We start from the raw sequence: 14,014 nt of genomic DNA on the forward strand, positions 1-14,014 counted from the left end.
AGGCAAAATATATTATCTTGAAGTTTATTTTGGAATTCACTGACATAGTAGCCATAGCGGATTAACCCGTTGGATCAGATATCCGGAATTCACGAAGTTAAAAAACGTTGCCTGCATTCACAAAGCTATTAGTTTGGAGTTATTGGCTAAGTTAACATAAGTTTAAAACCTGAGTATGGTATCTCATTCAAGTATGATATCTCAGTGAATTTCTAGATAAATATCATTTCCTAGGCGGTTGTTTGGACGTTCAACATCGAGGGGAAATGTTCCGATCTCCATCTCACTGTACATATAGCCATCTCATCGCTAAACAAAGAAATACGGCACCAAATTCGTCGCTTCTTTTTGTCAATATGCGTGCTCACTGCTGAAAAAAATCAAAAAAAAAAATAAACAAACCACATTCCTTACCATTGCTTTGTTTTTGATGGGATGGAAATAGGAGCTATGAGATGAAGTGGCGAACCGTTCCCCGATATGTTGAAGGTAAACTTGATGGGCTCTATTTTTTGTGGCCCGCGGACCGTGATAGAAAATATTTCATAACCGGCCCATAAGCTTATCTATGTGGTTCGAGAAGTTTTTTTATAATTTATTATAAAATACTGTAGGATATCACTGGTTTAAACAAAAAAATTCTGGTAATCGAGTCCTTTAATTTTCGTGTTCCAATAATTCCTTTTATCCGTATTTGAAACAAAAATACGTGAAAAAGCCGCCTGCTTCAAATTATACTTTCTCGCAATCGACGACAATACTGATGTTGAAAACATAGTGCAGGTAGCTGTCGTCATAAGTGGAGTTGCTGATCATCAAAAATCACAGAGGAATTGGCAGCTTTGATCCCAATCAGTGGAACGACTACCGGAAAAGACCTGAGAGGAGCTGTTAAGACCTGTAAGAAGGGGCTTGGACACTCCTCTAAATACTTAAATAAGTGACCTTGCAAATGATGGAGCCGGCACTGGCAATGGCGGGAAAGAATTGTGACACTTCTAAGAAAGGAAAAGCAATTACAGTGTTATAAATATGTTCCCGCGCATTGCAATACCACGAAAATCTATGGACAAAAACAATCAATATTCCTGAAGTACTGACACTCGTCATTAACTTTTAAATGATGTTGACGGTTGGAGACAGAATACGGAGATTTGCAGTATTATGGCGAATTTTGTTGACTAAACCGTAGGCTTGAGAGATTTCATTCTCTGCAGAACGATATTGCACTATTTTTACAAGGTAAAGAAAACCCGTTACCCGAACTGAATGATCTGAATGGGCGAATGACCTAGCTTTTTTGGTAGATATTTCCACACATCTCAATGACTTGAACATAAAGCTGTAAAACACGGATCAACACGTCGAACTTTTATTATCAAACTTTTTTTTTTATTCTTTATTTACGTGATACAAACATTAAAGCTATTGAAACGAAATTGGCACGAAACATTTTGGTACAGTATGTTGCTGAAAACCTGTACATTTCCCTCATCTTGTTGATTTTACAGAACACAGTTACGAAATATCCATTTTCTCAACACCGTTTTATGATGTGAATTAAAAAATGTATCTAAAATGTTTCAAAGGAAGATTATCGACCCCCAATTCAATGACGAGCACAAATTTATCTTTCGGAAAGAAAACATCTCTTATCTAAACATTTTTTTATAGTAAAAACAGTAAAAAACTTAGAATCCTGTTTGCGAATTTTGGTCACCGATTGCGAAAACAATATGCGTTGATTATTCGAGAGTATTTTTATTCAATTTCTTGTTTCTCATTGAATTTTCAACCAAAAACCTCTTACGTAAAAAAAATGATTTTTTAAACGCAAACCAATCATGTTTAGTTTTTCTCTGAAGATATTTTCTTGTTATTCTGGAAAAATGAGAAAAAACATTGAGTATTTTGAAAATACATAACAAAATTGACGAATATGTTTTGGCCCGCCAGCAGATGTTAATTCTAAAAATTGGCCAGTGGCTTGAAAAGGTTGGGCAGGCCTTAAACGATACATTCTATTGACTTTTATATCGTTGTTCTGCGAATGAAAACCATGATGTTAAGACAGGTTTATTTTGGAGTTCAGTCATTGTTCATCTTCGTCTCGCGGAAATATCTAAGGAAAAAAAATCATTGCGTCCTATGTAAGAGGTTTTTCATGCCTCTTTAATGAAAGAAGAATGGGAAAGTGAGATTTGAATAAGTTACCATCAGCGTGTGATTATACATCAACACCTCAGCGTGTCAATCGATGAGCAGCAAGCCATGACTCCGCCTTTTCTTGTCAGATCTCCGTGGCGTGCACACGCACCGACGGAGAGCTGCCGTCATCGCATTTCGCTCCAGCCATTTGGAGCAACACAGTAACCCTCATCGACATTGCCGTACCGATAGATCATAATGTTCAAGCAACATACTCCAACAAGGTAATAAAGTACCACGACTTGGCGGAGGGGTTGAAGCAGATGGAGGACGTGCGTATAATTCCGGTAGTCATCTCAGAACCGGAATCTTCCCGTCTTCTGAGATCCTTAAAAGAGCTGGAACTTTCTCATTACCTCCATAGCATCCAAAAAACAGTTCTTGGAACTTGCAGCATCGTTAGAAATTTCCTTAACTACTATAACTAATACATCCAGTATAAACGCTAATCATAGGATCTTAAGTCAACCGATGAATGAGATCCACAGAGCATAATCCCCTTTGGCATTCAGATTGTCTGCCGTAGGTGAAAATTACCAAATTGCTGAGGAAGTACCAAAACTCTATAATAATAATAAATTTATCATAGAAAATAATGATAATAGTGTTATTCAAACACGGAACACCTATTCTAATAGATGAATGCATGTAATAGATAATCAGCAAATAAAATTAGAAAAAAAATCATACTCGTTAACACCGGCTAAATTAATTGGGAAATCACTCGAAAGAATTGAATTCGTTCGAAAGTATCGGTAGTCTTTAAACAAGATTGTGGGTGAATATGAATGTGCTATAAACTTCCTTCATATTCTGTACGTTATTCACGTGACGCACAGAGGAGTTCTAGAAGTAATTGTATAACCTTTCGAGCTCCTTGTCATGTAACTAGTTTCAAACCATGGTTGCAATGTGACGGTAGACGGTGAACCCCAATTCACATGTCTGTTAGCATATAATCTCATATACTGTGTGAACAACGATTTCCTTAAAACCCAAAGCAAAACCTTTCAAATACAATGTTTCAGGATTCCGATTCCGCCAAATCTTATATCAAAACAATATTCCATCCATGATACATTTCTAATGTAAAAGTAGCCTTTATCGAGAATTCCCCCATGCAGTTTTCCTCCAGTCTCTGTTCGATTTGCATCGTTGCAATATTGATCCTGGCTAGCATCCGTCGGGAGCACGTGACTACGGTAAGTTGATCACCATTCACAACCCTAGGCAGAGGTAAAGTACAACTCGATGGTGGTTATGACGCATGTGATACCTGTATCGAACCTCTATCAGTCGGTCACGGTGCTATTATGATTCTGCAAATGACGTCTCCAGTGTTCGATAACGCCAAATTGTTATATTAGAGGATGTAATTAAACCCAGCTCGTGCGAAATATAGTACATATTCTAATGGTGAAAGCACCGAGAAGATTGGAGTTTGACATTTTACTGAGGTTTTTTTTTACTAAACACTTCAGTTAAATTGAAATAACTTCGCTGGATAAACTCGAACCTTCTCGCTGCTTTCAGTTTTCAGTGTCTATTGAATTTTGTATTAGCTGGGTGGGTTGCATATTTATTATAATATTCGAGTTAGATTTCAGATATTTCTTCATACATTTCTTCATAAACAACAAATGAGTTCATTCCGGGAGGCTTGTCCCTAATGCTGATTCATTAACAGCTACATCAAACAACAGAAAAGCGAAGTTTGCATCTCTAAAATCGCGGTGGTTAATTGGAAAGAGGCAAAGAATAGGGAAAATAACGCGGTGCGTGATGCCTCCACGAGTTACCTTAAGTAGATGTTATATCACGATTTGCTTTCCATTTCTATGGACGGAGAAGATGGGCCACAGTTCTTTTTCCATGATTTTCACGAATGAACTTCTGATGAGTCTGTTAATAATAATAGACCCAAGTGGCCACTCCAAAACCGTACGAAATGCTGGGAGAGAAGTTGAATAAGCTGCTGACGAGTCTATAAAAGGCGTTTGAACTCATCCTGAAAAGGCATGATCTTTTTAGCATACTGTCTTCACTTGGCATAATATGTATCTGAAAAGTTGCAACCAAGGGGTTGAAATAAATGGAATAGTACTAATTCGTCTTATGACCAGTGAATCATCTTAAAGCTATGCGATTCAATATCAACGGAGGGGAGGTGGGGGTGAAATGGACAGTGTGGGTAAAATGGACAGGGGTCCCGTTTGAGCTAAATCGTTACAAATTTGGCACTCCATCAAGTGTGCGTTATTGCTTGTTTCAAATTATAAGTGTAATATGTTTTACTACATTCGAATAATGCAAACTATTCTGTTTATTAAAAATTCAATGTAAACTATGGCTGAAATGCCATGATGATGTAATTTTTGATGTGCAGTATTTAAGCTTTTAAAACAAAAATCGGCTGAACCATTCCGCATGATCCTCGAGGATCTCAAACTTAGTCTATCCAAATATTGTGTACAGGTTGATTTGATAATTTATCTCAAAATTCGATTTTTTGAGAATTTTTTAAGAAATTGGATCATGGTGGGGTAAAACGGACACGTTCTGGTGTGAGTAATATGGACCTTATGAAGAACATTTTTTTCAACGAAATTATATTTTGAAAAGTTTGAATTGTTTACCTCCTAAAACTCCAAGCATGACAAACAGAAGAGTTTGAAATTCTAATTTTCGAGTTTTGGTCAGAGTTTGAAATTCTAATTTTCGAGTTTTGTTCAGACAAATGGCATTTTCAAATGACTTTTATTGATGTAACATTCTTTTTAAGTAAAATCATTGTAAGTTTCCAATATAATTATTCAACATTTTTATTTTCAGAGACTCATTTTAGAGATGCTTAGTCTATGCATACAATTCATCAACTAAATTCACTGTTTTAGGCTTAATTTCTTAACATGTCCGATTTAAGCACACACTATGTCCATTCCACCCGCATATTTTTAAAACGAGATTTTTTCATCCTGATTTCCATTGTCAAAAAAATCACAAAATCCGATTGTTTTCCACTAAATTGACTTCAAGCCATAGTAGTGCTTCTATTCAGGACTCACGTAAGTGGTTGAGGTCTCCAATATTACTACGTTTTCCTTGTGAAAATGACGCGATTCCTTAGCATGTCCATATTACCCTCAGTCCCCTACAGTAAGGCGCCTAAATTTTCACTGTTTTCGGCATGTCTTTTATGCATGCATGCACAATAGAGTGATTCAAATTTTTACTTTTTGGCTCCCCTATGCTTAAACGATGGCATTTGCTATTTTAATAATCGTGTTACATTTTTAGCTAATTTGGATGTAATTTGACTGAGCACAAGCAGTTTGAAGCTTATATGAAAATTACTATGAAAACTGTAACTTTTGTGGAAAACCGTTCCCCATCATTGTCCATTAAACTCTGAAAATGTATGAAAACGTTAGCAATATAGGAAATTTAACAAGGGAAAATATCGTCGTTGTTGCTAAAAGATTTGATGCAACAAAAGCAACAAAAGTTATTAGGAAAATACTGAATTGTGGGAAATTCAATTTAACATGTAAAAGAATAACATCAATATCAATAATAAGCATTTCTGTTTTCTTTATAATTTTCCTCACAAAAGTCAGATTGCTTCGCAACAACAACTGACTTTCAGCTTAGGATCTATTCTATGATTGCGATACGTTAAATGTATTAAAATAGATTCTGGGCTGCTTCACGATACGATACTTTACATAAGTGGTAATTTTCATAGTAATTTTCATATAACCTTCAAATGGCACGTGCACAATCAAATTACATCCAAATCAGCTAAAAACTTGAGAGGACTATTAAAATAGCAAAAACAATCTTTTAAGCACAGGGGAGCGAAAAAGTCAAAATTTGAATCACTCTAATGCACAATGCACATGTGCAAAAGTGTCTCGCAAAAGTGTCAACATTTTCTGTCTCAGTGTTAATTAAAGTCTGCAGTTTGTTTCTAAGCCATTTTTGTTTTGCTTAACAAAAATATCTAAATACGCAAAATAATAAAAATGGTTACACACAGTTTATGACCAGTATCATCATTTCTCAAAAAAATTGATTTTTATTTTTTCTTGTGAAAAATATGTAGCGAACACACAATAGATTATAACAATTGGATGTTTTATTTATTGTACGAATAAAAAATTAATAGAAATTGTACAGATAAACCAATCAACAGGTTCAATTCATCAGCAGCGGAGATGAATTTCCATCTATTCTGTATCCACTAATACTAAAATTGCCATATTACGATTGTTTTCTTCGCGTCAACAATGGTATCGCCCTTGTTATGTTGAATATTTATAATGTTTGTTGAATTAATGAATCTCCAAGAGTGTACTAACCTGCAAGCTCAAAATTGGTTGTCAGCCAAAGATTTTCCAATCAGTGGTTATTTTCTACTAGTTGGTTCCAATTTGTTTCTTCAAATGCGCATAAGTACGCCGGCACGGCTAATCTCGTAAACTGTTGCACCCGTTCAAGTTCAGTCCATAACTATTTGTGACGCTTTCCGATGAATGAATACAATCAATACCAGGTATTATCTGCAGGCTCCCACGTTGGCATAAGCTCTGCCGCAGTCGTATTGTACAAGCCGAAAAACGTGACCTACACCGCACTCGTTAGCTATACACTACTCTCACGAATTCACCTGCTAAGTACCATGTGAGTGACTACTCTTACTGCGTGTAGTATGCAGTTACGTACAATCAACCCAGCTTAAACATCACACATTTGCGCATTTAATAAATATAGTTTTTCAAACATACGTTAGCTAATAACATTATTCACATTTACATCTGTGCAGTACACTACAGCTTCACGATAAATTCGAATGTATGTGCACTAATTCAATCACTTATTTCACTAGCATCTAAGACATATTTTGGAATTCCCGCAACTACGCACTGATCCGTTCGAATTAACAGGACTAACACTAATTAAATGGGTTCTCCGTTGACACTTTATTTACCCCACAAGTCTTTTGTGGATAAAACTACACTGACTGTCCAGAGTGCTAAGGATATAGACAAACCACCAACATCGAAGCAATGCTGCCTTGAAACACCGAAACACTTCCGCTAACGTTCACAGCCAACCGTAGAATGACGAACGGGAGCAGCAGCGAAGACACACTTCAGCTTCAGTTAGAATGGAATAAACTACCCGGCGCGACGACCTGTTCGGGAGGGTGGTGTTTTATCGCTACTTCGCTTCACCCTACGCGTAATAGGATCCAACCTCCCCTGCCTGCCTGATGCAACTTGCGATAGTGAATGTTGTTGTTACACATCCATTATTATTGCTCGCGCTTCCACTCGATTCCGGTTGTGGAACCATTCGTTCGGTTTGAAAGTTCTCTCGGCTGTTCATTCTCGCACTTGTTAGGGTTTTCAATCGGATGAAGATGCATCTATTTCGAAGCGAAAGTCAATCAAATGCCCAAGAATTATCATGATTGGTTTGAAACTATATTGGACAATAAACTAAATGTGATATTTGCATAAGAAATGTACAACATTTTATTATTCGAGCCCGAGATCGATCGAGCACAAGATTATTTTAATCTACACTACCCGGTTGTAGGACAAAAGGTCGAAGGTCAAAAGGTCGAAACAAAAAAATTGCGTCAAAAGGTCGAAGGACAAAAGGTCGAAAGGACGAAAGGTCTTTCTTTTTTCTTCCTTCTTTCTTATTTCTTCTTCCTTTTTCCTTCTATTCTTCTCCTTCTTCCTTTTTCGGTCTTACTTCATATGTTTCCTTCCTCCAACTCTTTTTCCTCCTTTCTTCTTTCTTACTTCTTTCTTCCATCTTCTTTCCATATTTCATCTTCTTTATTTCTAACTACTTGCTTTTTTCCTCTATTTTTTCTTCTTTTCTTCATCTGTCATCTTCATCTGTTCATCGGAAACAAAGTATTCCACATTTTTTCTTCCTTATTTCTTCCTTCTTTTTTCCTTCTTTCTTCCCACTTACTTTCTTCTTTCTTCCTCCTACTTCCTTATTTCTTCTCTCCTTCTCTCTTTTCTCTTCTTTCTTCCTTTTTGTTTCCTGTTTTTCTTCCTTCTTTCTTTTTACTTTCTTCCTTTTTTCCTTCTATATTCCTTCTTTTTTGCTTCTCTCTTCCATTTTTTTCTTCCTTCTTTCATCCTTCTTTCTTCATTTCTTTTGTTTTTCCTCTCTCTTTTTTCCTACATTCTTTTTTTCTTCTTTGTTTTTTTTCTTTCTTTTTTCTTCCTTCCTTCCTTCTTTCCACCTTCTTATTTCCATCTTTTTTGACCCTTCCTTCGTAAGTGTCTATAATTTCACTCTGTATGCGTTACGCAGGCGTGTTATGTATTAATCTATCAATAAACCTCTTGAATTATGAAATAAAATGTATGGCAATTGAAACAAATTCACTTTAATATTGAAAATATAATTACAACAAGTGATATGATATGAAAATATGCTGATTTTTCGGATTTATTCCAAAGAAACAATTGATTTTAATTGAGGAACAGATAGAAGCATGTACCACAAAACCCTCTCAGAAAAGCAAAAACGTAAAAATTTGAAGGGATTTCAAAAATTTCTTTAGTGGAAGCTAGATAACAAATGTGAGCATGTTTTGAGATACTAATAGACCTCTTATATGCATGTACATATGTGTGCTTATGTGTGCAAATTCTAAAATTTACTACCATATAAATCTCGCTCATTTGAAGGTATTAAGCATCATTAGTTTTACAAAATTAGGCAGCCATAAGGCAATATATATGTTATTATTGAACGCTATTGAGTTTCGTTCAGATCAATGACTGATTAAGTTAGTTCTGGATTAATTAATATCAAGGTCTCTGGAAATTGAGTAGTTTTATCTCGTTTTAAATACTGGAGTCTGAAAATATTTCCTTTGAATTAAGGAAGGGTCAAAATCTTACTGTAGGTGGATTAATCTGGGTTTTTCTTCTTTCTTCCTACTTTCTTTCTTCTTTTTCCTCCTTTTTTCCTTCTTTCCTCTTTCTTCCTTCTTTTTTCCTTCTTTCTACTTTCTTTTTTCCTCCTTTCTACCTTCTTTCTTCCTTATCTCTTTCTCCCTTGTTTCTTTCTTCTTCCTTCTTGTTTCCTGTTTTTCTTCCTACTTTCTTTTTTATTTCTTCCTGCTTTTCTTCTTTCTCCCTTCTTCCACCCTTCTTTCTTTATTCTTTCATCCTTCTTTCTTCCTTCTTTCATCCTTCTTTCTTCCTCCTTTCTTTCTTTTTTCTTCCTTATTTCCCTCTTCTTTGTTCCTTATTTCTTCCATCTTTCTTCTTTATTTCTTCTTTATTCCTTCTTTCTTCCTTATTTCTCTCTTCTTTGTTCCTCATTTCTTCCATTTTTCTTCTCTTTTCCTGTTACTTACTCCTTCTTTCTTTTGTTTTGCTTCATTTTGTCTTCTCTCCTTCTTCTTCCTTCCTTCTTTCTCCCTTTTTCTATTTTCCTTTTTTCTTCCTTCTTTCTTCCTTCCTTTCTTTCCTTCTTCTTTCTTTCTTTACTCTTTTTTCCTCTTCTGTTTTTTGTTTCTTCCTTTCTCTTTCTTACTATATATGTTTCCTACTTTCTTCTTTCTTCCTTTCCACTTCTTATTTACATCTCACTTTATACTTCCTTACTTCTCACATAACATTTCTCACGTGTCACTTCTTACTTATTATTTCTTCCTTTCTACTTCTCACTTTTTGCTTTCCACTTCTCACTTCTCATTTATCTATGTTCACTACTTCCATCTTGCATCTCACTTGTCACTATTCACAACTCTCATCTCATTTCTTGTCTTTTTGTTCTTTCGATCTTTTGTCCTTCGAGCTTCTGACCTTCGACGTTATGACACATATTCGACCTTTTGACCCTTCGACCTTTTGTCCTTTCGACCCTTCGACCTTTTGTCCTTTCGACTTTTTGACCTTCGACCTTTTGACAAAGATTCACACTTTGAACCGGCGAACTTGGTCTCGCCAAAAATTGGCCAATTTTCTAATACAATTTTTTGCGTTCACAATTTATTCAGATTGATTCTTCGGATCGATTTTTAATTTTTTCACAGTTTTTCCATAACATATTTCCTATTAATTAAGTAAACAAACAAGAATAAGCACAAAATGATAATTCCATTATCGACTGATAATGCCAACTTCGTGTTATATTATACAGATGATCAAGATTTGAAATTCTCATACAAATGTACGAAAAACCATTGCATCGAAGAGATTGGAACTTGATTTCAATTGTTTTCAAATCTTTGTAGATAGAAAAAAGGAAATGAATAAAAATTTGCAAAAAATGGGCTGTCTATTTTCGAGTGATACGCGGTCGTACAAATGCCAACTTTGTTTTATACATGTTTGCATATATAAGAAGATGTTCAAAATTTGATAATTCCATGCAAATTCTACGAAAAACCATTTCCTCGAAAAAATGAGTTTTGATTTTCAAAGTATTCCAGTTTTATCATAACATTTATTTTCGTAAGTAGAAGAAGGAAACGAATATAAATTGGTCATTGACGAGGAGGGGCTGTTCCACCTAGGATTTAGCTAGCAACACCCCCAAACCAACCCCCCCCCCACAAAATTTTCTCTTTTGCATAAGTATTGCACATATTGCCCTCCTGTTATCTATGGGGGGGGGGTAAATGCAGAAAATGATTTGTCTACATTATCCCTCACTTCGTAACACTGCAGTAAGTTGCATAAAGTTTTAATTGAATAAAGAATATTCAACTTAAATAGTGAATAACCTGATTATGATTAGTGCTGTCCAATGAGAGCTTGAAGTAGCTCGAAGTTTCTCCCTGTCCTGCTCATGCCCATTTGTTGACAAAAAAGAGCGAGAAGGACAGGTACAACTTCGAGCTACTTCGAGCTGCTCATTGGACAGCGTTATTATGATCATCAGCTTTCCTACTGGTCGGGGTTCAGCCAAACCGCACCAAGCGGATTTTTGACTGACTTGTGATATTTTGGTCACAAAAGGAAAACGGAAAATATTTCATGTCCAATCATGCGTACATTTGTTGTTAGATATCCTCAGATATGGCGTTGAACGATGTCCGATGCGATTTGTGATTAACTAAATCTGTTACACGAAAACTTTTGCTAAAAAATTGGAATTTTTTCAGTGGCGCTTGGTGTGATTTGGCAGAACCCCGACCAACTAAAACTAATCCTAAAAGATGCATTAAATTTCCGATTATCATCATAGGCGTAACTAGAGTCTCGGTCTAGGGGGGGCCATGTCACCAGCTGGTGGGATGTAATTTTCAAAGGCGATTTAAAGCACTGTGCGCATGGATTGCAATAGAAATTGTTTGACTAAGTTTATCGCTCATTCGTCCTAGAACTAACATAAAAAATCGCGAATAATACAATTGATTTCTAATGATGCTGTGATTGCTTCAAAACGCTGTGTCTGTGTCAACTTGTCTTCTAAATGTGGATAAGTGTGTAATCTAAGATTCAAGAATCTTCTTCGAATTATCTATAAATGAAATTCGATAAGAGTATATTTCTGAAAGTTTTCAAGAATTTCCATGATTACTTAATGCATAAAGATCTCGATTTTTTTTAAAACTTGAAATTTTTGAAACTCTTTAGATGTGGAATAAATTCCACGAAATTTTGTCATAATCAATATAAGTATTCATGCAATTCCAAAATGTATGCTATGTGCTGAAATAGTTAAGTACCGATGAACACAAATTTGGAATCCGAAAGTGTTTTTTATGAGTTATAAATTCCATGAGTCATAAAATTATGAGTCATAAATCAAATTCCAGAATAACATAGGGTTTTTGTAGTTACTGACGTTATGGAACGTACACACAGTCAAGCAGTTTGACCAACAATGACTCCACCTCTCGTTTATTCAAACATCCATCAAGTTTTACCAACAGCGGAACGAACAATCAATTTATTCGACTAACAATATCACACACGAACGACCGAAGCGACAACCAGAGCACCAACCATCAAAAAATATATGGGGGTTTGTGCAACTTCACTACAAATGCTCAAACATGTTCGGCGAACCTTGACTCCACCCCCGACAACTCAAACCAAAATCAAATCGTTTTAATTTTTTCCAACTGAGCCGCCAACTGTCAAATGGTTGTTCGAACAACTTCACATACGTGCAAACTAAGCAGCAACCGAAGCGTTTTCTTGGGGGGGGGAGTCAATGTTCGTCAAACGGCTTGACTGGTGTGTACGTTGCATTAGGAAGAGGCTTTATTATGGTTTTCTGAATAGGTGAGAGATTTCTCTGCAAAAATCAAAGAGACTTGAGAAGCAACCAAATCGATCTGAATTGTGCTGCAAAAGAATTGTTTTCTGATACTGGTTACTAAATCTATTTTTTTATCCTAAAAAACAAATTCTAACTAAAGCAGACACAAAAGAGTTTTCCGATGATCCTTATGAAATCGCCAAAAAATTAAATTGAACAAGATCTTTTGAGGATTATAAAAATATTTCTTTAATGCAATCTCTGTTGTGAGTGCGAAGGTTGCCCAAGTTTTGTCCTAATACTTTCAATGGAATGCGTTGTTGATTTTTCTGTCATTGTAACAAAGATTCTTAAGTTTTATAATTTTATATCTTTCTGTGCCAGAATTATATAACAAGAGCAAAAAGCTCCATAGGAATTTGATCAACAGTTTTGCGGCATACCTTGCGATTAACTCGAAGATTTTCGAAAGAATGGTCGTTCGACATTTCATTGACCGGATTTGTGTACATGTGCTCATTTTGATGTAGTTGCTTCAGTCTTTTTTTGAAGCGGATGATAGTTTAATAGAACAGAAATATTTATATCTTAATACAATTATGTTTTTATGTTTCTACGACCAGGATACTAGTCAAACAAATGCAGAACAAATTTATTATTTTAAGCTAGCAACTGAATTAGAAGCGGCATTGATTTTAGCTTAAAAATCGAGAAAATGTTCCCGGGGGTCCAACTTAAATATTTCGATGCTTTGCTGAACAAATGGTCATAGATGTGATAACGCAACAAAAAATATGTTTATAGAATTCATAATCAAAATTAAGAAATATGTAGGAAATATGTAAATGAAATAAAAACTGACTAAATTGGAATTACTTTTCAAAATTTTCTGGGGGGGGGGGCACAAGTAGGTCTGAAGGGGGCCAGGGCCAGGGGCCGCTGAATTGTAAGCCGAAGAAAAGAGTTTAAATAACTAATTTATCCGGTTAGGGAAGATCCATAAAATACGTCACGCAAAAATTGACGATTTTCGACCCCCCCTCCCCCCTTCGTCACACTTTTTGTATTAAACCTCTAAAATTTTTGTATGAGTCGTCACGCTACTCGAAACCCCCCCTCCCCCCTAGGAGCGTGACGTACTTTGTGGATGGCCCCTTATGGTACTGCAAACATGTACGAGCCTAAATAAATTTGTTCCTCAAACCCTACGCTGCATTCATCGGTAGCGGAATGTGATGAATACATTTTGCAAGCAGATATAATCTCACACGGTCACGAAATGTTGACTCTCTGGATTGAAAGCATTTTGCATAGTGAACAAGATCTTGATATACAAACACACTGTTAAATAGTATTCAAGTTTATCCAAGGATCACCTTAATTTTAATAATATATACAAGTGACGTTGTTTTGTCTAGCTTTTTTTTCAGATAGAGTACTGCTTTTTCTGCCTTTTAGTATTCCTGGACTAAAATTTACAAACAATTGAAAATCGAATTGGTAAACCTTCTATCACATGTTTTATATATGGGATTACAATACT

General features: G+C 35.7%; 1 protein-coding gene across 4 annotated transcripts in view; it reads right to left on the reverse strand.

Annotated features, from left to right (window-relative positions):
- Positions 1-7,422, reverse strand: part of LOC134213370 (protein timeless) — an 85,191-nt gene extending 77,769 nt beyond the window's left edge. For 2 of the 4 annotated variants that reach the window (XM_062692379.1, XM_062692381.1), the window contains exon 1: positions 6,570-7,422. The gene's annotated coding sequence lies outside the window, so the exon portion shown is untranslated. The remainder of the gene's footprint in view (positions 1-6,569) is intronic. The other 2 variants (XM_062692380.1, XM_062692377.1) reach the window with 1 other exon arrangement.
- Between the last annotated feature and the right edge of the window lie 6,592 nt (positions 7,423-14,014).

The sequence above is a fragment of the Armigeres subalbatus genome, chromosome 2, assembly GCF_024139115.2.
Source record: "Armigeres subalbatus isolate Guangzhou_Male chromosome 2, GZ_Asu_2, whole genome shotgun sequence".
In the NCBI taxonomy this organism is placed as follows: Eukaryota; Metazoa; Arthropoda; class Insecta; order Diptera; family Culicidae; genus Armigeres; species Armigeres subalbatus.